The following is a 24304-nucleotide window of genomic DNA, read 5'->3' as shown; positions in this document are numbered from 1 at the left end:
ATGCAATCGGACTGTGGTATTGACCGTCTAGGCATGGTTGAACTACAGAGAACATGAGCCGTGTACTTCCTTCCTGATTGAATGTCTGGAGCTGATCGGCTGCCGGACCCCCTCCGTCTAATAGGCGCTGATCTTGCATAGTTGTTTACATCTTTGGGCAGGTTTAGTGACATCTCTGAAGAGTCAAAGGGATGATGTCTGTGATAAAATATCCACAGTCAACGTCTGTCTTCAGGGGTTCTGGGAACCTGGTTGAAGCAAAACTTTTTTTGATGTTGTACTTCAGGTTATTATTCATGTAAGTTAGTCGAAAATTGTGAAAGAAATGCTACTGGGTAATGCCCCTACACTATTAGTTATACTTTATCACTTAACAGTCTTACAATGTTGTAGCTGTGCGGACGGCGAAGAATGTAGCCGACGACAACGCTGAGCTGCTACTGTTGCTGCTGCTGGTTGAGAACCACGAGTCGTCTCCAGAGCCATGGATAATTATAGCACAGGCAATAGTTAGAGCTGGCCGCTGTGGCCGAGCGGCTCTGGCCGCGTCACTCCGGAACAACGCGGTTGCTACGGTCGCAGGTTCGAATCCTGCCTCGGGCATGGATGTGTGTGATGTCCTTAGGTTAGTTAGGTTTAAGTAGTTCTAAGTCTAGGGTATTGATGACCTCAGATGTTAAGTGCCATAGTGCTTAGCACCATTTGAACCAGTAGTTAGAATTGCAGTTTTCCACCGCCTGTTCACGCCTACCTTGCCCTTAGTACTCGCGGGTTAACGAAGTAAGTGCGGCTACACTGGCGCCATCATAGTTACATACCCCGTCTGCGGGAGAGCAAAACAAACACATCGGCACACTTTCATGACCCAAGATGCTCTGCTTCCTCTCTCCATCTGCAAAGGTAAACAAGGCGCAGCTACTGCCACTTCGTTGTTGCTCTCGATATTAAAATAAAGTTCCCTTGGCTATTACCCAGAAATTTATAATATTTACATTATAATTACAATCAAATACAGTATATGCGTTCACAAATAAATACACTATTACATCGATTACGTATTAAATATAGTTTCTGTAATAAAGCGCGCAGAATCAGAAGTACAGTACAAGTTATCAATGGATATTAAACGGCGACAAATTTTGGGTGGTGCAGAAGGTACTTACCTGCATTTTCGGTGTTACAAGACCAAGCGACAGTCAATGGCATGGTGTTCATCGTCTTCCCCAGCTCCCACAGATAGAAATCCATGATGGATCAAGCCTTTGCTATCGGAAATGGCGATCTAGATCGCTTTGGTGTTGAATTTTGTCAGCCGACTTCTTTTTGGATGAGGTAATTACTTTGAAGGACAGTAAAGGTAGTTCGTTTACAACTCTTGCTTCGTTTGTTTTCTGAGAACATTCACCGAAATTTCCAGACTCACCTTGTGGATTATATAACATACTTAATATATCATGTTGTTATTGTTGTTGTACTCTTCAGTCCTGAGACTGGTTTGATGCAGCTCTCCATGCTACTCTATCCTGTGCAAGCTTCTTCATCTCCCAGTACCTACTGCAGCCTACATCCTTCTGAATCTGCTTAGTGTATTCATCTCTTGGTCTCCCTCTACGATTTTTACCCTCCACGCTGCCCCCAGTACTAAATTGGTGACCCCTTGATGCCTCAGAACATGTCCTACCAACCCATCCCTTCTCCTAGTCAAGTTGTGCCACAAACTCCTCTTCTCCCCAATTCTATTCAATACCTCCTCATTAGTTATGTGATCTACCCATCTAATCTTCATGGAAGCGGTAAAACTCATTGTTTTGCAGCTTCAGACGCTATATCACTACGTAGCCTCCTCGCTAGATTCGCGATACACACTGAGAAGCCCAAACCTTATGACGACTGCCCAACGCGTTGGATGCCGCCTGGTGGCGTTGCGGGCACGTGACGCGGAACAAAAGCATGCAAGCGGAGCAGCCACGGACGGGGTATCGCCCTAGCGAACATATGGGCTGCAAATGGGAAAATCCATTGAGATAAGCGACTTTGACAATGGGCAGATTATCATTACGCAGAGCCTGTGAATGAGTATTTCGAAAATGGCGAATCTGGTCGAATGTTCGCGTGCTACTGTCGTGAGCATCTATGGAAAGAGGTAGAACTACCATGAACTACCACTAGGCGCCAAATGGTTGGGTGACCACGAGTCTTCACAGAACCTGGGGTTCGGAGGCTTGTCTGCTCTGTAAAGCAGGATAGATGGTGATTTGTGGTATCTCTACCGAAAGAGCACAAAGCTAGTGCACACACAAGTGTTTCGAAGCACACCATTCATAGTAAATTGTTAAACATGGATCTCCGACAAGAGCACCCCTACGTGTTTACATGATGACCCTGCGACATCGTCAGTTGCGATTGCAGTTTGGCACGGTCGATCAATGGAAATCTGTCGGCTCTTCGGGTGAATCATATTTTTGCTACACTAGGTCGCTGATCGTCTCCACAAACGTCCTCATCGAGGTGAACGGCGGTTCGAAACATGCAGCGCACCACGGACGCAGGGTGGTGGGAGCAGTATTATGCTACGAAGACATTCTCCTGCGCTTGTATGGTGCCTGTGGTAGTAATCGAAGACACGCTGACAGCTGCGAACTACTTGTATCCCTTCATACTTGATGTCTGCACTATGTACTGTCTTGCACTTTAATGTTTTTAAAGATTAAATTTGTCAATAAGTTCCTCACATATAACTTCAGCACATGTTTATTTATTAACAGTTATACGCAGAATCATACTATATCATTTTAACTCCTTGACAGTTTAAAGTTAGTACACATTTCACGTAACTAGTTTCCATTTTAGCCAACGGCCTTCCTGCAGTGGTAACACCGGTTCCCGTCAGATCACCGAAATTAAGCGCTGTTGGGCTGGGCTAGCACTTGGATGGGTGACCATCCGGTCTGCCGAGCGCTGTTGGCAAGCTGGGAGCACTCAGCCCTTGTGAGGCAAACTGAGGAGCTACTGCCGGCCGGGGTGGCCGAGCGGTTCCAGGCGCTACAGTCTGGAACGGCGCGACCGCTACGGTCGCAGGTTCGAATCCTGCCTCGGGCATGGATGTGTGTGATGTCATTAGGTTAGTTAGGTTTAAGTAGTTCTAAGTTCTAGGGGACTGATGACCTCAGAAGTCAAGTCCCATAGTGATCAGAGCCATTTGAACCATTTGAGGAGCTACTTCATTGAGAAGTAGCTGCTTCGGTCTTGGAAACTGACCTACTGCCGGGAGAGCGGTGTGGTGGCCACGTGCCATTCCATATCCGCGTCCAGTGACGCCTATGGTCTGAGGATGACACGGCGGCCGGTCGGTACCGTTGGGCCTTCATGGCCTGTTCGGAAGGAGTTTAGTTCAAATGGTTCAAATGGCTCTGAGCACTATGGGACTTAACTGCTGAGGTCATCAGTCCCCTAGAACTTAGTACTACTTAATCCTAACTGACCTGAGGACAACACACACATCCATGCCCGAGGCAGGATTCGAAGCTGCGACCGGAGCGGTCGCGCGGTTCCAGACTGTAGCGCCTAGAACCGCTCGGTCACTGCGGCCGGCGAGGAGTTTAGTCTTTAGTTTCTGTTTTGAGGTACCTATCACACCTGCTCTGTTATAAATCACCACTTATGACAGCACAATGTTTTATTTGCCTTTCTATGGCCATATTCTACTTTTAACCGACTCATTAGGACAAAGTTGTTTCATAATTAGATATCATTACCTTAATCCTATTCCAATACTACTACGTGTCTTTTTAGAATATTAGAACATGATTGAGATTACGTGTTACATTCAAGGGTGGACGAAAGCATAGAAACACCGAAAATACAACACATTACCATGTGTACGATGCAGGAAAGCCGCTGGTATTCAAAACAACTTGCAGTCGTATTAGAATGGATAAATACAGGTCCTGTATGGTTTTCAAAGGGATCTTATACCATTATTTCTGCAAAATATTGGAACGTTCAAGTAACAATGATGGTGGTGGATAGCGATCACGTGCACTTCTCTCCAAACTAGACCACAAAAGCTCAATATTTTTGAGATTTGGTGAGTGTGGTGGCCAGAGAATGAGCAACAATTCATCCTCGTGCTGCCCAAAACAGTCCTGGACGGTGCAAACTGTGTGAATAGCGGCCCCGTCGTCCTGGAACACAGCATCACCATGGGGGAACAAACGTTGTACCGTGGAATGGACCTGTTCAGCCAAAATGATAACACAATCCTAGGCAGTAACGCGAACTCGCATAGTAACCATGGAGGAATGGAATACCACGATATGGTTGCCCATTTCACCACCGACCCCCGCCATATTTCACTCTTTGAATGTAAATACGGCCAGAAGTTGGAAACAGTGGGCTACAATATTCATCGGATCAAATGACTTTCTTCTGCTGCTCCATAGTTCAGGTTTATGGCCACGTTTTCCAGTTACGGGCATTTGCTTCACTGATGAGTGGTTTTGGAATTCCAGCACGTCTTGCAATTGCCTGCTTACGGAGCTTTCTCTGTGTCGTTTTAGTGCTGACAGGGTTCGCGAGTGAGACATTCAGTTACTTAGTCGTCCTCTTATTTTTTCGGCACAATCGTCTTCAGTGACTGTCTGTCACGATTACTCAACACACATTTTGGTTTGCATTTTGACATGGCGTATGATGTTTCTCCTCTTTCCCTGTATGCGGTATAAATCTTCGATATGGTGCCTTTTGAAACACATCCACTACAGCTATCTTGGTTAGGCCGGTATCAAATTTCTTTGTCACAGATTTGATCAAAGATATGATCAAACATTCCGTCAAATATATTTGACAAAGATCTTTGACGTAGCTCTAGAAGGGGTATTACACTGTCATCATATTTTTCGTCAAAGTTCAAGATGGCTGACAACAACTTGTTATTAACTGCAGCAGTTGCATGTACCACAATTGCACTGTGTGCACATGTGGAAGAGAAGCGGGAGGGGGGGGGGGGGAAGAATGGATGAGAATACATTTCCGAATGTGCTCAATGAAGTGTATCCTAATATCACAAAGCACAATATTCACTTAAGAACGGCTACATCTGCTGAAGACAGGCTCACTGTAACACTCCGATTCCTTGCTACAGGAGAGGGTTAGGTTAGGTTAGGTTAGGTTAGGTCAGGTCAGGACATGACAGGTCTCCAATCTTCTTAATCTATTTTTGTATTCAGCGTGTTTCACGTTGTAAAGCGCCTCATCAGCTTCATACATCTATTAATTTTGTAATTGTCGGCACACACAAATTGTATTTACCGGCAATGTTTATAAAAACACTACAGACGACAGAATGCTGCAGCGACACTAGCGCTTCATGTGGTAATATGTCACATTGCAGTGAACAGAAGACAAGCGACTTCTTTGCTCAAATCTACAGCGAGGCCCTAGATTTGATCAAATATTGGACGACATTTGACAAAGTTCCCTATTACACCATCAAATATCTTTGACAAAGGTACTGGACAAAGATATTTTATAGTGTAATACCGGCCTTAGGGAAGCACGGCGCCCCCCCCCCCCTCCTCCACAAACGAGCACCTGCAGTTTGCCCGCATTCGAATTCACTTAACTCCGACAAAATGCACTCACATCTACACAGATCACTATTCTGACCACGTCTGACACTTGCAACGCATTGAGGACATTGCAAAGGTGCCGTTCGCGGTCAAATACAACAGGGCAACCTGCAGGCTTGGCTTGGATCTGCATTTATGTTCAAGCACGCGTTTCTCTCGGTGTTTCGATATTTTTGTCCAACCTCTGCTGTTTCATTCATATTCAGCTCTGAATTATTTTTGTCTATTATAAAGAATCACTGCAAGCGTCTGTCTTTTAACAGTTATTAGATTATAAATAGAATCATAAAGCCCATTGACTCTCACTTCATACAAGATTTTTTCTTTCGATGCATTGTTACAAAAAAGGTGTCTTTAAACTGCTGTTCATTTACAAGGCATCACTAGCTGCATTTTTACATTATACGTCGTACAAATAGACCTTCTTATTTTTATTCTCTAAAGGCGACTCGTGAAGTTTTATTATATTCGTGATCTGAGCCACAAAAGATGCAAAAATTTGTCTTGAGGACGGCGTACAAGACTGATTCGTATCATGAAATTGGCAGAATTAGATTCGCTTTACTTCCTTCTCTTATAGCTATGAGCTAATTATCGACTACTGACGCATAATCCGACTGCAAGGTTCTCAATTAATTGATTAGTTGTTCGCTTATAATGATTAGTGATCGTACTCTCTGAGATGTAATTCACTTTAGCGCTATACTATTGTTTATCGATCATAATCTATGTGAACACTGCTGTCACGCTGACATGCCAGTGAAAAAGGTTTCGGAAAACCTATGAAGTATGAGATAATGCTCATAACAGCTTCCTTTCAAATCTTATTTTTACAAACTGGACTAATTGGTTAACCACACAGGCGATCTAGACTGTTTTATTCAAACGATTTTAATATAATCAACGTCCCTTTACACACCTACAGCCTCACAAAATAAGCTTCAGTTAGATTAGTATTGTTACAGTTAGGCTTGCCACCCATGTAAAATTATGTAAGCTCAACCATAATACCATTCAGTATATTTCAAAAGTACTAAACGCTCTTTTTATATAAAAACTTATACTTCGTCTAACGATGATTGCAAGAGAGACACTTTTGGTCAATATGTTCAGAATACATTGCTTCTGCCATATTTCTGTATTCACATTAAATTACTCTTTTTCTTTTAGTACCGGTATGTCAGTCTACTTATTTTAATTTCAGATATTAATGTATTACATTTCTCGTAAAAGTACTTGAACTCAGTAGAATCTAACATGGCAAACTAGCACCTCGAATTAGGTGTTGGAGTTCACACCATTGTATTTCTGCTTAAGGTTATGGGGTTTTGTTGTTCACTGGTTATTGATTTGGCACAACAATTTTTCCTTTATGACATGTATGAACAATTTACACAGGTTACAAGCCTAAATTTTACTTATGTATGCTTCTTCCAACAAGTATCACAACTGTGTTTTACCAGCCCCAACTGCTCTTAAATTGAGGACATTTGGTCCTTGGACAGATTGCTTCTGCAAGTGATGTCATGTGGTTTGCTTATCCTGCTAAATCCCCAATAACTTTTACTACATCACTACAATGAGAACCTTTTTCTTGCCTAGCCTAACAAAACGTACTATCTGCTATTTCTATCATATTGCATTCCCACAGTGCTCATGACTTAGACAAATATAGTATAGTATTCTGCTTTATCACCAAGAAAGGTCCAATTCAAATTACCCCACTATTAAATTCTATATCTTCATCACATCTTCCAGGTAAGCATTGCCTCTGCACCAGCTACATAGCACCTTCTCCCAACAATATACTAGTTTCTATATACAGATAGCCTACTTATCCGATCTTAACGGTTTCATAACTCCTTGTTAATGCAGTAGACAATTACATTTAGGCTAAAAGGTCATGTATCTGTTATAGTTGTCTCGCCAGTGAGTATTCCATAATCCTGAGTGTTTATCCATAGATTGTGATTCGCAGCCTGACAACTGCAGAGCAGTATGAGATTTTCACTCTGCAGCGGAGTGTGCGCTGTAATGAAACTTCCTGGGAGATTAAAATGTGTGCCGGACCGACACTCGAACTTGGGACCTATGCCTTTCGCGGGCAAGTTCTCTACCATCTGAGCTACCCAAGCACGACTCACGCCCCGTCCTCAAATCTTCACTTCTGCCAGTATCTCGTCTGCTACTTTACAAACTTTACTTAATCTCTCCTGCGAACCTTGCAGAACTAGGACTCCTGAAAGAAAGAATATTGCGGAGGCATGGCTTAGCCACAGCCTGGGGGATGTTTCCAGAATGAGATTTTCACTCTGGTCCCGAGTTCGAGTCTCGGTCCGGCACACAGTTTTAATCTACTTGGAAGTTTCATATCAGCGCACGCTCTGCTGCAAAGTGAAAATCTCATTCTAGAAACATCCCCCAGGCTGTGGCTAAGCCATGTCTCCGCAATATTCTTTCTTTCAGGAGTCCTAGTTCTGCAAGGTTCGCAGGAGAGCTTCTGTAAAGTGTGGAAGGTAGGATACGAGATACTGGCAGAAGTGAAGCTGTGAGGACGGGGCGTGAGCCGTGCTTGGGTAGCTCAGGTGGTAGAGCACTTGCCCGCGAAAGGCAAAGGTCCCGAGTTCGAGTCTCGGTCCGGCACACAGTTTTAATGTGCCAGGAAGTTTCAACAGCTGGGCATTCTATTCTAAATTACCGCTTAATAACTAATAACTAAATAAATAAATCAATAAATCACAAGTAAGTAATTTACAAAGATGTAAAATCCACTTCACATTAATTCTAGGGCAAGTACTTTTCTTCTCAATACTTTTGATGGTGGCAAACTCCCACAGCTTTTCTACCCACTGGGTTATGATGACTTACACAATACGTTCTACACAACCAACATAACTCCTTATGACCCTTCCTGTGGGTCTAGAAACCTTTATATTTTTAACATCATACTCCTCTAAGATCGCTCTGCACAATGTTCTGGTAAACAAATTCCCGAAACTTGAAACTTAAGGAAATACTCTTTCTTTAGGCACTTAATTGCACTTCTTGTTGTAGCGGCTTCTAAATGATACAATTGCACGCATTTGGACCAATATTCCACTACTACTAAAATGTGTGCAAGACACCGTTTTCCTTTGGGTAAAGGTCCACAAAATTCAATAGTAATGAGGTTCCACAGTCCTTTTGTATATTATGGGATACGTTTTAAATTTACACTGCAAGTTCATTTGTTTTGCTTGCTGACAAATCACACGACTCGTAATTTAGCTCTCACCAGTTTACCCATATTTTTGCAATAACAGAAATTGTTCGTATGGGTGAAACATTTTTATTCCAAAATGACCATATCCATTATGGGTGTGTGTAACAAAATGCCCTGTTACATATTTAGGCACAGATATCCTCCAGCTAGTACCTTCCAAGCTCATCTCCAACAAATCATCCCTTCATACCTTAACCAGTAGGTCTCATCTCTTTAGGGCAGTTATTATTCTCCATAATGTTTATTATACTTTCTAAATAATGATCTTCAGTTTCCTCAGTCATAATGGTCAGTTTTAACGATTTTTCATTTACACTCATAGTATTTCATTTAAAAAAATAAATGTGAAATTCCCTTCCTGTTCAATCAGTAACAGGTTCATCGTCTAAACCTACTGATAATCTCTATAAGACGTCTGGTATAATGTTTTTGCAATCTTCCACGTTACGGATTTCAAAATTAAATTCCTGTAGAAACAAAACCCATCTCATCAATTGAGGATTTGTTGTTCATTATATATGCGAGAATGAATCTTGTGGTCAGTATAAACTATAGTTTTTCTCCATGCCAATAAATGAAGGAATCTTTTAAATCCTCACACAATGGCCAATGCTTCCTTTTCTGTAACAGATTAATTTATTTCATGTTTGTCTGTTGGCGAAAGCTGCACCTCTATGATTTATATGGTTGTTCTTAAAATCACATCCAAAAATCTCGCAGCCAATTTCATATACTGAGGCATCGGTGGACATTTTAAACACTGCTTCCAACCAAGGATGGTGTAACAAATTAAAATTAAGTAATTCCTTTTCTTTCTCGTCAAATTTCTTACTTTTCCGATCACTCCATTGTCATTTCGCCCTTTGTTTTAATAAGCTCACTATATTCAGATGTACAATATTTAACCCAGGTAAGTATCTTTTAGAAAAAACTTAAGTTGTTTCCTACCCCTAGGTCATGGGTGTTTTGCAACAGCCTTTACTTTACTTGAGTCAGGTCTTATCCCTTCAGCATTTACAATATGTCCTAAGTACTTTACGTCTTTCGCTCTTGACGGATATTCGGTTAATTTCACTGTAATACTTTCTCAAATTTTTTTAACACTTCTCTTTATGGTTCAGCGTATTCAGGCCACATTTTAGGTGCAATCATTATGTCATAGATTTACAATATTAATTTATGTCATAAGTTTGGTGCTAGGGCTTGGCTCAAGGCTGATATGACTACATTCATAGACACATTTAAATCACATGAGATGACTTTTAATTGATATGGTCTGCCTTAGAAAAGAAAAGCAGTAGCTGGTGTAGAAGTATAGTGCAAAGGCACTAGTGGAAATCCTGCCATTAAGTCCATTTAGCTTATATATTTAACATCTAATTTCACTAATATCTCCTCAATACTATTAGATCTGTCTTTCACCATTTCAGTGACTTGGTAGACAGCACGAACGTTAGTATGAGAGATACATTCGTTCACGATTTTCTAACCACGGCAATGGATTGTTCTAAGCACTTAAGAATCTCTCAATGTGTCCCTGGTTGATAATTTAACTTTTCTCTCGACCTGCTGCCTTTTTCAATGCAGACGATATTAGATAAAGTTTTTTAAAGATATCACTAGCTTTTACCTTCTCCACTACAATGTTTTCAATCTCCTTTCTGTCTTCCTCTAGACGCCCTCACTCTCTCCACCTTTTTCAGATAAATCTATAATATTAGTTCCTGCCTGTCTCTAAGTTATTAATCTGCGTAAAATTACATTATATAACTTCCTTCACCATATTTCATAGACGTGGCAAAAGTGATGTTGTAAAGCACTACAAAGTGAATGATGGAATAAGAAACAAACATTTTTGAACAGACGTAGAGAGCAAACGATTTTGATTTCAATAAGCTTACTGCGGTTGTGGACTCGTACACAAAGATATTAATTTAAAACGGAATATTAATATATCAATTAGTGCTACTTATAATAATGAACATGATTCGAAAAGTTAAGATCGTTTTGTGTCATTGTAGGCTCCCTATGAACTAACGGCAAATAATCCTTCTTCGCAAAACCTTGGTGTGAAATAATAATCCAAACAACATGTTTGCAACAGGGCGCAATTTACTTCATTACAAGAAGGACTTCCAGAAACTGAATGCCAGTCTCAAATTCGTCTATTGGTGTGCGCCAAATCGCCTTAGAAATTCAGCAATATCCGGCAGATATGAACTAAACATCCAACGCATTGGTAATTCGAATATAAAACATGTTTCACATCTCTATCAGCTGTAAACAGTAATTGGGTACTATAAGTTACACTCTCAGATTTTTCTGCATATGAATTTGTTATCTGTGAGCAAATTCTGTCCAGTAGAAATGGTAGTAATAACTAGTCAGCTGTTCACAGTATATCAGCGTTGTGCAAAGACTGGCAACTTGGTCATAACATAGAGAAATGCAAAGTTATGCACTTCGCGAAACGTAGACGTGTTCTGTCTTTTGACAGCCGGATCAGTTAGTTGCAAGTAGAGTCAGGCATCTCATACAAAGACAAGTTATTCATAAGTACCTCTGGGGTTTTAGAAGACGACTGCGTGAAAACTACAAGACATACAGAAAACAAACACGTATTAGTGCATAGAGTACCTCTCCAGGTCTTATACTCACATTACAGTTGCTTAATATGGGCACTATTTGTGATGCAGCAAAAGTCAATAGGTGGTTCAGTTAATTGAAGTCACTGACACAAAGTGCCCAGGAAGGCGTGAGAACTGCCTGCTTTGGAAATCTGTTCACTGGGGCGCCTGTATGCAGGTGCGAACTAATTCTGTGTGACAATACAGACAGGATGATCTGTCTACATGTCCTGCATGCCTTCCCCCTGGTGTAACTACGCCACAGAGCGTATTGAAAATCGAATCCTGAATATATCCTTTATCCACTGAAATGTGCCATTTTTCTGTACGTCTTATAGTTTTTACGCAGTCGTCTTCTGATACCCCGAAGATTCTTACGAATAACCCTTTCAAGGGAGCTGTTATAAGCGAACAGACTGTCTGGCAGTGGACTCACCCTTATCCTCCTTGCTACCAGAAATTTTCGTTGATAAGTGAGAGACAGATTTTCTTAAGAGTAAACCATTGGCAAACAATGTTGTGTATCAGTACAGATATGTTCGTGATATTCTCTGTATGTGGAATGGTTCCAATAGACAGCTCTACAAGTTCATGGAAAATTTGCATCAATGGCATACTAGCTTAAAGGTCAGTTAGAGGTAGGAGGTTTCAACATTAATTTCATAGACATCTGCTTAAAGATAGAAAACAGTAACCACAAATTTAAAATTAACCGAAAAGAATCCTTTACAGACACATTAAACCTAGCTTCCTCTCAACATCCTACAAACATGCAGTATTCCACCACATGATCCATCGTGTTCTTTCAGTTCCAAAGAAGAGTATGAGCAGGAACTCAATACAATAAAAACAAATGCCACAAATAATGAATTTGATTCCAACATTATTAACAAATTCTCAATAAAAAACTGAATTCCTATTGTACCCTGTAAACAACATAGAAAGACCGAAAAGAAAATGTTGCAGTTTACCTTTCATAACTAAAAATTCAAATAGGGTAAGTAGCATTGGGATCCAGCACGGCGTTCCGTATTACCCTCCTGAACCCACCGATTCCATATTCTGCTAACAGTCATTGGATCTCGACCATCGCGAGCAGCAATGTTGCGATACGATAAACCGCAATTGAGATAGGCTACAATCCGACCTTTATCAAGGTCGGAAACGTGTTGGTACGCATTTATCCTCCTTACACGAGGCATCACAACAACGTTTCACCAGGCAACGCCGGTCAACTGCTGTTTGTGTATGAGAAATCGGTTGGAAATTTTCCTCATGTCAGCACGTTGTAGGTGTCGCCACCGGCGCCAACCTTGTGTGAATGCTCTGAAAAGCTAATCATTTGCACATCACAGCATCTTCTTCCTGTCGGTTAAATTTCACGTCTGTAGCACGTCATCTTCGTGATGTAGCAATTTTAATGGCCAGTAGTGTATATACGCGTGTGTGTGTGTGTGTTTTGCTTATGTCTGACTAGAAGTTTATTTGAGTATCCTGTAAAAAATTGATGTAAATCGGTCAAGAGCTCCTGTAGACATTTGCTGACAACATTCCCCCTTTATATAATATGTATACAGTTATGTTTCATTTATATTAAAAAATATATACCCTATGTCTGTCCAAGCATTTTGAAGTAAATCATTCAAGAACTTTTGGAGTTTTTTGGTAACAATGGTTCCCCTATATACAGGGTGAGTCACCTAACATTACCGCTGGATATATTTCGTAAACCACATCAAATACTGACGAATCGATTCCACAGACCGAACGTGAGGAGAGGGGCTAGTGTAAATGGTTAATACAAACCATAAAAAAATGCACGGAAGTATGTTTTTTAACACAAACCTACGTTTTTTTAAATGGAACCCCGTTAGTTTTGTTAGCACATCTGAACATATAAACAAATACGTAATCAGTGCCGTTTGTTGCATTGTAAAATGTTAATTACATCCGGAGATATTGTAACCTAAAGTTGACGCTTGAGTACCACTCCTCCGCTGTTCGATCGTGTGTATCGGAGAGCACCGAATTACGTAGGCATCCAAAGGGAACGGTGATGGACCTTAGGTACAGAAGAGGCTGGAACAGCACATTACGTCCACATGCTAACACCTTTTTATTGGTCTTTTTCACTGATGCACTTGTACATTACCATGAGGGGTGAGGTACACGTACACACGTGGTTTCCGTTTTCAATTACGGAGTGGAATAGAGTGTGTCCCGACATGTCAGGCCAATAGATGTTCAATGTGGTGGCCATCATTTGCTGCACACAATTGCAATCTCTGGCGTAATGAATGTCGTACACGCCGCAGTACATCTGGTGTAATGTCGCCGCAGGCTGCCACAATACGTTGTTTCATATCCTCTGGGGTTGTAGGCACATCACGGTACACATTCTCCTTTAACGTACCCCACAGAAAGAACCCCAGAGGTGTAAGATCAGGAGAACGGGCTGGCCAATTTATGCGTCCTCCACGTCCTATGACACGCCCATCGAACATCCTGTCAAGGGTCAGCGTAGTGTTAATTGCGGAATGTGCAGGTGCACCATCATGCTGATACCACATACGTCGACGCGTTTCCAGTGGGACATTTTCGAGCAACGTTGGCAGATCATTCTGTAGAAACGCGATGTATGTTGCAGCTGTTTGGGCTCCTGCAATGAAGTGAGGACCAATGATGTGGTCGCCAATGATTCCGCACCATACATTTACAGTCCACGGTCGGACCAGTAATGCATGTTCATTTACAGTCCACGGTCGCTGTCGCTCTACCTGTCTTAGTCAGCGAGGATTGTCCTCGGACCTGTAATGCACGTTCCGTAGATTCACTGCGCCGTGGTTAGTGAAACCCGCTTCATCGGTAAACAGGTAGAACTACAACCCATTCTCTGTTAACGCCCATTGACAGAATTGCACTCGATGATTAAAGTCATCGCCGGCCGCGGTGGTCTAGCGGTTCTGGCGCTGCAGCCCGGAACCGCGGGACTGCTACGGTCGCAGGTTCGAATCCTGCCTCGGGCATGGGTGTGTGTGATGTCCTTAGGTTAGTTAGGTTTAAGTAGTTCTAAGTTCTAGGGGACTTATGACCTAAGATGTTGAGTCCCATAGTGCTCAGAGCCATTTGAACCATTAAAGTCATCACCATGTAATTGCTGATGTAGCGACACATGAAACGGGTGAAAGCGGTGACGATGCAGTATGCGCATGAACTACTTTGACTCAGTTCACCGGCTCTCGCAATGTCCCATGTACTCATGTGTGGGTTCATGACAACAGCAGCTAACACACCAACTGCACCCGCTTCTCCTGTGACGGGCCTGTTACGGACCCGTTTGCGTGCTACGACCATACCTGTTGCATACAGTTGGCGGTAGATGTTTTTCAATGTGCGGCACGTTGGATGCTCTCTGTCCGGGTACCGTTCTGCATACACCCTGCAGGCTTCAGCTGCATTTCGTCGACACTCGCCATAGATAAGTATCATCTCCGCCTTTTCAGAGTTCGAATACATCATGGTCACAGTTCCTACAACACTACACTATCACAGACGTCTGGTAAAACTGTGTACTACAGTTGGTCTGCGTGCGGAGACGAATGCAGCATAACAATAGCAGCAAGCGCTACATGCGGACACTGCGACAGCTAGACCAAACCACAACAGTGCACTACAGCCACACTCGTAAACACGGTCGTCATCGTAAACATGTCCCTGCAGATGCTGCTCGCCGACCGTGGCCCGTGTTTGTTACAATACGCAACTGAACGTCGGAGGTTTCAAGCGTCAACTTTAGGTTACAAGATATCCGGATGTAATTAACATTTTACAATGCAACAAACGGCATTGATTACGTATTTGTTTATATGTTCAGATGTGCTAACAAAACTAACGTGGTTCCATTTAAAAAAAGGTAGGTTTGTGTTAAAAAACATACTTCCGTGCATTTTTGTATGGTTTGTATTAAACAATTACACTAGCCCCTCTCCTCACGTTCGGTCTGTGGAATCGGTTCGTCAGTATTTGATGTGGTTTACGAAATATATCCAGCGGTAACGTTAGGTGACTCACCCTGTATATATATATATATATATATATATATATATATATATATATATATATATATATATATATATATATATATAACTTGTGTCCGTTCGATATTTAATTGGAGTGTTCAGTAATATTTAAAGTAAACTGGTTAAGAACTTTTAGAGATTTTTCAGAACAACGTTAGGCAACAACTTGTCATTACTTAGTAGTGTCATATATATATGAACAGACATGTAGCCGTGTCTGTCCGAACATTTATTAGAGAATCGTGTAAAAGTATAAAGTAAACTGGTCACGGACTTTTCGAGATTTTTGATATCAAGGTTAAACAATGACTTGTCTTTATATGGTAGTATAGAAGTTCACGCGAGTGTGGCAGTTTTCTAATATTCAACAGACTGGGAGGTCAATCAGCACTATGTGAGTAAACGAGCATTTCGCCCTCATTTAAGTATATGGCCGAAAGAGTCAACCTTCAGGAATTGTGAAACGAACCCTGTCGTCCAGGACCGTGTGCGACAACGAGCGCAAATTCGTCTCGAGATGGGAAATTCACAGGCGTCGATTGTGCTGAATGAGTCCTAAGAGCTTTAGTGTGCGAGTGAGACAGACGAGAATCTGTAAAAATGAAGTACTAACAAAATGTCAGTTTGGTTTCCAGAAAGGTTTTCCAACAGAAAATGCCATATATGCTTTCACCAATCAAATTTTGAATGATCTGAATAACCGAACACCACCCATTGGGATTTTTTGTGATCTCTCAAAGGCTTTTGGTTGTGTAAATCATGAAATTCTGCTAGACAAGCTCAAGTATTGTGGCATGAGTGGGACAGTGCACAAATGGTTTAATTCGTACCTAACTGGAAGAGTGCATAAAGTTGAAATAAGCAGTTCTCATAATATGCAAAGATCAGCACATTCCTCAAACTGAGGAACTATCAAGAATGGGGTTCCACAAGGGTCGGTCTTGGGTCCTTTGTTGTTCTAAATATATATTAATGACTTGCCACTCTATATTCATGAAGAGGCAAAGTTAATTCTCTTTGCTGATGATACAAGTATAGTAATCACACCTGACAAACAAGAATTAACTGATGAAATTGTCAATAATGTCTTTCAGAAAATTACTAAGTGGTTCCTTGTAAACGGACTCTCACTGAATTTTGATAAGACACAGTACATACAGTTCCGTACAGTAAATGTATGACACCATTAAAAAATATAGACCTTAATCAGAAGGATATAGCTAAGGTAGAATATTCAAAATTTTTAGGTGTGTCCATTGATGAGAGATTAAATTGGAAGGAACACATTGATGATCTACTGAAACGTTTGAGTTCAGCTACTTATGCAATAAGGGTCATTGCAAATTTTGGTGATAAACATCTTAGTAAATTAGCTTACTACGCCTATTTTCACTCATTGCTTGCATATGGCATCATATTTTGGGGTAATTCATCACTGAGGAATAAAGTATTTATTGCACAAAAGCGTGTAATCAGAATAATAGCTGGAGTCCACCCAAGATCATCCTGCAGACATTTATTTAAGGATCTAGGGATATCCACAGTAGCTTCTCAGTATATATACTCTCTTATGAAATTTGTTATTAACAACCAAATCCAATTCAAAAGTAATAACAGTGTGCATAACTACAATACTAGGAGAAAGGATGATCTTCACTATTCAAGATTAAATCTAACTTTGGCACAGAAAGGGGTGAATTATACTGCCACTAAAGTCTTTGGTCACTTACCAAATAGTATCAAAAGTCTGATAGATAACCAACAAGTATTTAAGAAGAAATTAAAAGAATTTCTGAATGACAACTCCTTCTACTCCATAGAGGAATTTTTAGATATAAATTAAGAAAAAAAGAAAAAAAACAAAAAATTTTAAAAAGAAATTAAAAAACAAAAAAATAAAAAGTTGTTATATTAACTTAATTATGTTGTTAAATTAACTTAATTATGTCATGTATTGGAAAATTTGACTCCTTCCACATCATTACGAAATATCATATTCATGATCCATGGAACTAGTATTAATCTAATCTAATCGAGGTTGCGCAGTGGTTAGCACACTGGACTCTCATTCGGGAGGACGACGGTTCAATCCCGTCTCCGGCAATCCTGATTTAGGTTTTCCGTGATTTCCCTAAATCGCTTCAGGCAAATGCCGGTATGGTTCCTTTGAAAGGGCACGACCGATTTCCTTCCCCATCCTTCCCTCACCCGAGCTTGCGCTCCGTCCCTAATGACCTCGTTGTCGACGAGACGTTAAACTTTAATCTCCTCCTCCTCCTCCTCCACGAGAATCTACGTCATAGGGAAACCCTGTAGAAGCCGTTTGTAGCCAGGGAGACGTAGCAGTGTTAAATATGGCGGACCTAAGATCGGCCATAAAAGGAAACATTTAGGAAAACTATTTAATTCTGTAGTAATTCATGGAATGAAGCTCCAGTAATTTTAGTCTACCATCCTTCATAAATTTTCATTGTGATTCCAATAAAACTTGAATATTGATCATATCTATAATAGGCCGGCCGTTGTGGCCGAGCGGTTCTAGGCACTTCAGTCAGGAACCGCGTTACTGCTGCGGTCACAGGTTCGAATCCTGCCGCAGGCATGGATGTGTTTGATGTCCTTAGGTTAGTAAGATTTAAGTAGTTTCTAAGTCTAGGGGACTTACGACCTCAGGTGTTAAGTCCCATAGTGCTTAGATCCGTTTGAACCATATCTATAATAGTTTAGGATTTACTGTTAAAGTGAAATTAACAAGTTTTGTAACAAATCCTGAAAGCTAAAATCTGAACGCTTTGGTCGAACTTAACGATCGATATTTCATATAGAAGTGCATCATTAAAGTAACAAATGTTGTAAATATCGACTCTGTAGCTTTATTTTTTAAAAGATATAGTGAATTTAAATTATCAGTATTTTCAGTTAAGCATCAGATCATCATTTCCTCCACACAAAACACATTGAACGATGACAGCATGACACCTTATTGAATCATTAGGTAATAGAATATTCGTTGTAAACTTTAGTGTATAATAGCTACTCTTGTTTTTATTTATTTGTCAGAAAGCATATTGGTACAAGGCTACTGGCCGTGAAATTCAAAGTTAAGAAGGGAATTGTACTGGTTTATGTAAAATAATTTAACGTTTATTATGTAATGGATATTATTATTACTTTATTTAGAACGTGAAAGTGGTCAAGCTTTGATTATTTAAACATGTTAAAATGTAAAATAATGTAAAATAAGCTGTAGCCAATCAGATGGACCGCTTCAGGAAAGGGAACTGCAATAGTCAGTTGAGCGACGATGTTTGGCACGCGGGAGACGCGGCTGGAGACGGGCAGAGAGACAGTTCTGGTCTAGACACCAAAGGGTACAGTTCGGATTGAGACGCGAAAGCGGACAGTCGGTCTTTAGGCAGTTAGGAAGTGAGACGACTTAGAAAATTTCGCGTTGTGTGGTATCGCGGTACTTGAGTCTCACCGGTGAGCAGCTGCGCGTCTGGTGTGAACTCTTGAACTTTTCGTGTAAATATCGAGGTGGGGTACTGGACTTGTGTTTCGCGATGAGATGGTGACTGATCGAACTGTGTCAAATGGATATGCGCTCGAGTGTAACAGTAACTCTAAATACGACCACTTTCACTATTAGTTTGCTTTCTGAATAAACATTATTCTAACCAAATTGCAACTGTGTGGCCTACAACATTTATGGGTCGTTAAATTAGCTCCCGATATTATTATTACTGTTGTTATATGTTATATTAACTTTGAATGACTCATACAATTTCGCAAACTTGCCATCAGCCAGACAATTTAACCAAAGAGTCACAAGTGTCTAATTTAGGGCATGTACTCGTAATGCGACGCGTCCACTTCAAACTCTAGACGAGGTTGAGCCAAGACATTTCGACGAGGCGAAAGCGCATGTGGGCCCAAACATCTTTGGAATGTTAGCTTGCAACTAGGCTCAGAAAAAACTATAGAAATTGCACGTTAAAGAAGCTAGATTGATCCTTTGCCGAATGTTGCATGAATGGAAGCTTCCGATACGTCATAGACACAGAAGTCCTCCACATAGAGGGAGAGGGCACGAAGATCACTCAATTAGAAATTTTAGAAATTAAGAAACAGATATATGTATCCTCTCATGTATTACTGAATTAACAAACTCAATTCAATTATTCACCTCTTTTGGACATATTGCAACACCTACATAGAAGAAAAATCTGGTGCCTTTATTCACCATTCCTGTGCATATCTCTGCCCCAATGCATGTTTAATTGTAGGTATTGCAAATGCTGCCCTAAGAATTTTGTAAATATGTTTAGTCATAGTTATTGTAAACCCTGTCCTAATGAATTTTTTAAATCCATATGTCTTTTGTCAAAATTGTCAACAGAGATAACTTTTGCAGTATTTTAAAAAGTTGACATGTTTACCTTCGCTTGGTTGTCATCTTCGGGATCAGTTATGTACCATAAAATGGGCTTATATCCCAAAACCTATGCTGTTAAGTAATAATAAAATTTGTGAAACAAGGCTAAAAAGCGTTTCGCTTAGTTACTACGGAATAGCCCTGTATTTGGGAGTAACAATATGTTGAGATATCAAGTGGAACGACCACATAAGCTGTGCTGTAGGTTAAATAAAATTGTAGGTTAAAGAAATTGTAGGTTTCGATTCAGTGGTACTGTACTAGGAAGCTGCAGTTTGCCTACAAAAGAGGTTGCATTCAAAACACTCCTACAGCCCACACTTGCATACTGCTGAAGTCTGTGTACCTCATTTTGTATCCCGAGTGGAAGGTGGCGCGTGGGTCTGCTCCTGAAATCTGAAAGGTTGGCCGAATGAAGGAAGCGAGTAGGAGCAGGTGAGGTAAAACACGTCGGTACTGCGAGTGATTAAAAGTGGTTTACGGGTGCATGAATATTTACAGAGGCATAAATAACTTAGTACGTAGGTGCGAAGCTGAAGCGAAGTGTCCCGGCCGTCTTCTCTTGATCAAATGGGCAGAATCTGTTGCGGAGCTCGTAGACCTCGACAGCACCGGCTAGAGGGCGCTGTCGTCGGTGTCTGTCGTAGTGCCAACTTAATAACTTGCACCTAAGCCGTGGCAACGTTGCTATCGATACCACACCTCATATCAGATCATATTGGCTGGGGACATCATGCAAGTATTGAGCGGTGCGACTGACGAATGGGTGTCACAGAAATGTTGAAAAATCTGAACTCTTAGCTATTCGAAGAACCCAATCTCGTTCCACGGTAACAAGGGAACCGTATGAACCTCCCCTCACCGATTTGATTCGTATTGATAGGGTGTGTAGGGCACGACTAGGACTTCAACACGTGTAAACAGAAAGACTCAACTCTCAACCGTTTTTGAGAAAATCGAATTTGAAAATTATAGGCTTCTTATGCTATATGCTTAATAGGGATGCTATTGTTCCCGCAGTCAGCATCCGAGCTAGTAAGCACTTAGAAGGGAAACTCCCCATCGCATCTTCCGCATATTTAGTGGTAGGTTGGCCTGGTGGATGGCCCGTCAAAAACTGAACACAGATCAACCATAAAAACAGGAAGAAAGTGTACTGAACTGTGAAAGAAAGAAGCAAAATAGAAACAGTGAAGAGTGGAGCGTATTAAAACACACTGTTGGGCTCCAATGTGGAAATCCGTGTTCAAATCTTCCTCGTACCCAATTTTTTTCACAAAATTATGAACTGTCCGTCCTGTCATTGACGTGTCGGTTCGTCGTGTTCATATTTGTGTCTGTGTCGTGGTGGTAACGTCCGTTTGCAGCTGCGAGGTGTACGGAAGGGACTTCCACACGTACGTGCCTCGTATTTGTCGTACACAAGTACCACATGTTATGACTCTTGCGTTCAGGTTTGGAAGTTTTGACTCCTGAATTTCTATGTTGCAACATCGTTCACACCCGTTTATTTCTTCATTTCTGCAAGAGGTCTATACGTGATCTCGCCTGCTCTCACTATTCATCACATTTACTTTCGACGGTAATACCGAGTGATCAAAAAGTCAGTATAAATTTGAAAACTGAATAAATCACGGAATAATGTAGATAGAGAGGTACAAATTGACACACATGCTTGGAATGACATGGGGTTTTATTAGCACCAAAAAAATACAAAAGTTCAAAAAATGCCCCTACAGATGGCGCTTCATATGATCAGAATAGCAATAATTAGCATAACAAAGTAAGACAAAGCAAAGATGATGTTCCTTACAGGAAATGCTCAATATGTCCCCCATCATTCCTCAACAATAGCTGTAGTCGAGGAATAATGTTGTGAACAGCACTGTAAAGCATGTCCGGAGTTATGGTGAGGCATTGGCGTCGGATGTTGTCTTCCAGCATCGCTAGGGATGTCGGTCGATCACGATACACTTGCGACTTCCGGTAACCCCAAAGCCAATAATCGCACGGACTGAGGTCTGTGGACCTGGGAGGCCAAGCATGACGAAAGAGGCGGCTGAGCACACGATCATCACCAAACGACGCGCCATCTGTCGGACATTTTGTGAACTTTGTGTTTTTTTTTTGTTCTAATAAAACCCCATGTCATTCCAAGCATATGTGTCAATTTTTACTTCTCTATCTACATTATTCCGTGGTTTATTAAGTTTTCAAATTTATACTGACATTTTGATCACCCGGTATATTCTTACTGTATGACTCATATTGTATAACCAGTTTTTAGTATGACAATTGCGAAGACTACAGAAGGAGAACAGACACGTCAGTGAGCGGACGGAAATGTCATAATTTTGTGAAAAAAAGGCGAGCATTAGGGAGATGTGAACCCGGACCTCACTCTTCAGCAGTCCCACACCACAACCACACAACCACGACGGCGTGTTTCCCAGTATTCGCTCAGTGTTGTATGTCTTGAGCTTCAATCCTGCACTGTTTCTATTTTGCTTCTTTTTTCACAGTTCAGTATACCTTCTCCCTTTTTTCATGCTTGATCTATGTTCAGTTAGCCGCGCGGGATTAGCCGAGCGGTCTAGGGCGCTGCAGTCGTGGACTGTGCGGCTGATCCCGGTGGAGGTTCGAGTCCTCCCTGGGGCATGGGTGTGTGTGTGTTTGTCCTTAGGATAATTTAGGTTAAGTCGTGTGTAAGCTTAGGGACTGATGACCTTAGAAGTTAAGTCCCATAAGATTTCACACACATTTGAACATTTTTTTTATGTTCAGTTTTTGACGGGCTATCCACTTGGCCACTTTACCCCTAAATCTAATGGGGATGCGATGGGGAGTTCCCCTTGTTAGTTTCATAGTTTCGAGGTCTCTGGATCGAATCTCACTGCCATTACTACTTCTTTTTGTGAGTTACTTACATCAATATTCGGTGCTATGCTTCGATATTGTGTGACGACTGAGAACCGCGTATGATTGTAATGCAAGTTTGTGTTGCAATAGACACACGTCGCTTTAAATATTGTTTTCCTTGTTTATCAGTATCATCCTGATTCGTGCAATGCTGCATAGGCTACACATTATACGGGGCTATTACAAATGATTGAAGCGATTTCGTAAATTCACTGTAGCTCCATTCATTGACATATGGTCACGACACACTACAGATACGTAGAGAAACTCAGAAAGTTTTGTTCGGCTGAAGCCGCACTTCAGGTTTCTACCGCCAGAGCGCTCGAGAGCGCAGTGAGACAAAATGGCGACAGGAGCCGAGAAAGCGTATGTCGTGCTTGAAATGCACTCAAATCAGTCAGTCATAACAGTGCAACGACACTTCAGGACGAAGTTCAACGAAGATCCACCAACTGCTAACTCCATTCGGCGATCGTATGCACAGTTTAAAGCTTCTGGATGCCTCTGTAAGGGGAAATCTACGGGTCGGCCTGCAGTGAGCGAAGAAACAGTTGAATGTGTGCAGGCAAGTTTCACGCGTAGCCCGCGTAAGTCGGCTAATAAAGCAAGCAGGGAGCTAAACGTACCACAGCCGACGGTTTGGAAAATCTTACGGAAAAGGCTAAAGCAGAAGCCTTACCGTTTACAATTGCTACAAGCCCTGACACCCGATGACAAAGTCAAACGCTTTGAATTTTCGGCGCGGTTGCAACAGCTCATGGAAGAGGATGCATTCAGTGCGAAACTTGTTTTCAGTGATGAAGCAACATTTTTTCTTAATGGTGAAGTGAACAGACACAATGTGCGAATCTGGGCGGTAGAGAATCCTCACGCATTCATGCAGCAAAATCGCAATTCACCAAAAGTTAATGTGTTTTGTGCAATCTCACAGTTTAAAGTTTACAGCCCCTTTTTCTTGTGCAAAAAAAAAAAACGTTACAGGACACGTGTATCTGGACATGCTGGAAAATTGGCTCATGCCACAGCTGGAGACCGACAGCGCCGACTTCATTTTTCAACAGGATGGTGCTCCACCGCACTTCCATCATGATGTTCGGCATTTGTTAAACAGGAGATTGGAAAACCGATGGGTCGGTCGTGGTGGAGATCATTATCAGCAATTCATGTCATGGTCTCCACACTCTCCCGACTTAACCCCATGCGATTTCTTTCTGTGGGGTTATGTGAAAGATTCAGTGTTTAAACCTCCTCTACCAAGAAACGTGCCAGAACTGCGAGCTCGCATCAACGATGCTTTCGAACTCATTGATGGGGACATGCTGCGCCGAGTGTGGGAGGAACTTCATTATCGG

At 41.4% G+C, this 24304-nt stretch overlaps 1 pseudogene; it reads left to right on the top strand.

Moving 5' to 3' along the window:
- Positions 1-2849: 2849 nt before the first annotated feature.
- Positions 2850-2967, top strand: LOC126185658 (5S ribosomal RNA; annotated as a pseudogene).
- Positions 2968-24304: the final 21337 nt, after the last annotated feature.

This window comes from Schistocerca cancellata, chromosome 4, assembly GCF_023864275.1.
Source record: "Schistocerca cancellata isolate TAMUIC-IGC-003103 chromosome 4, iqSchCanc2.1, whole genome shotgun sequence".
In the NCBI taxonomy this organism is placed as follows: Eukaryota; Metazoa; Arthropoda; class Insecta; order Orthoptera; family Acrididae; genus Schistocerca; species Schistocerca cancellata.
This window is presented reverse-complemented; position numbering and strand designations above follow the sequence as displayed.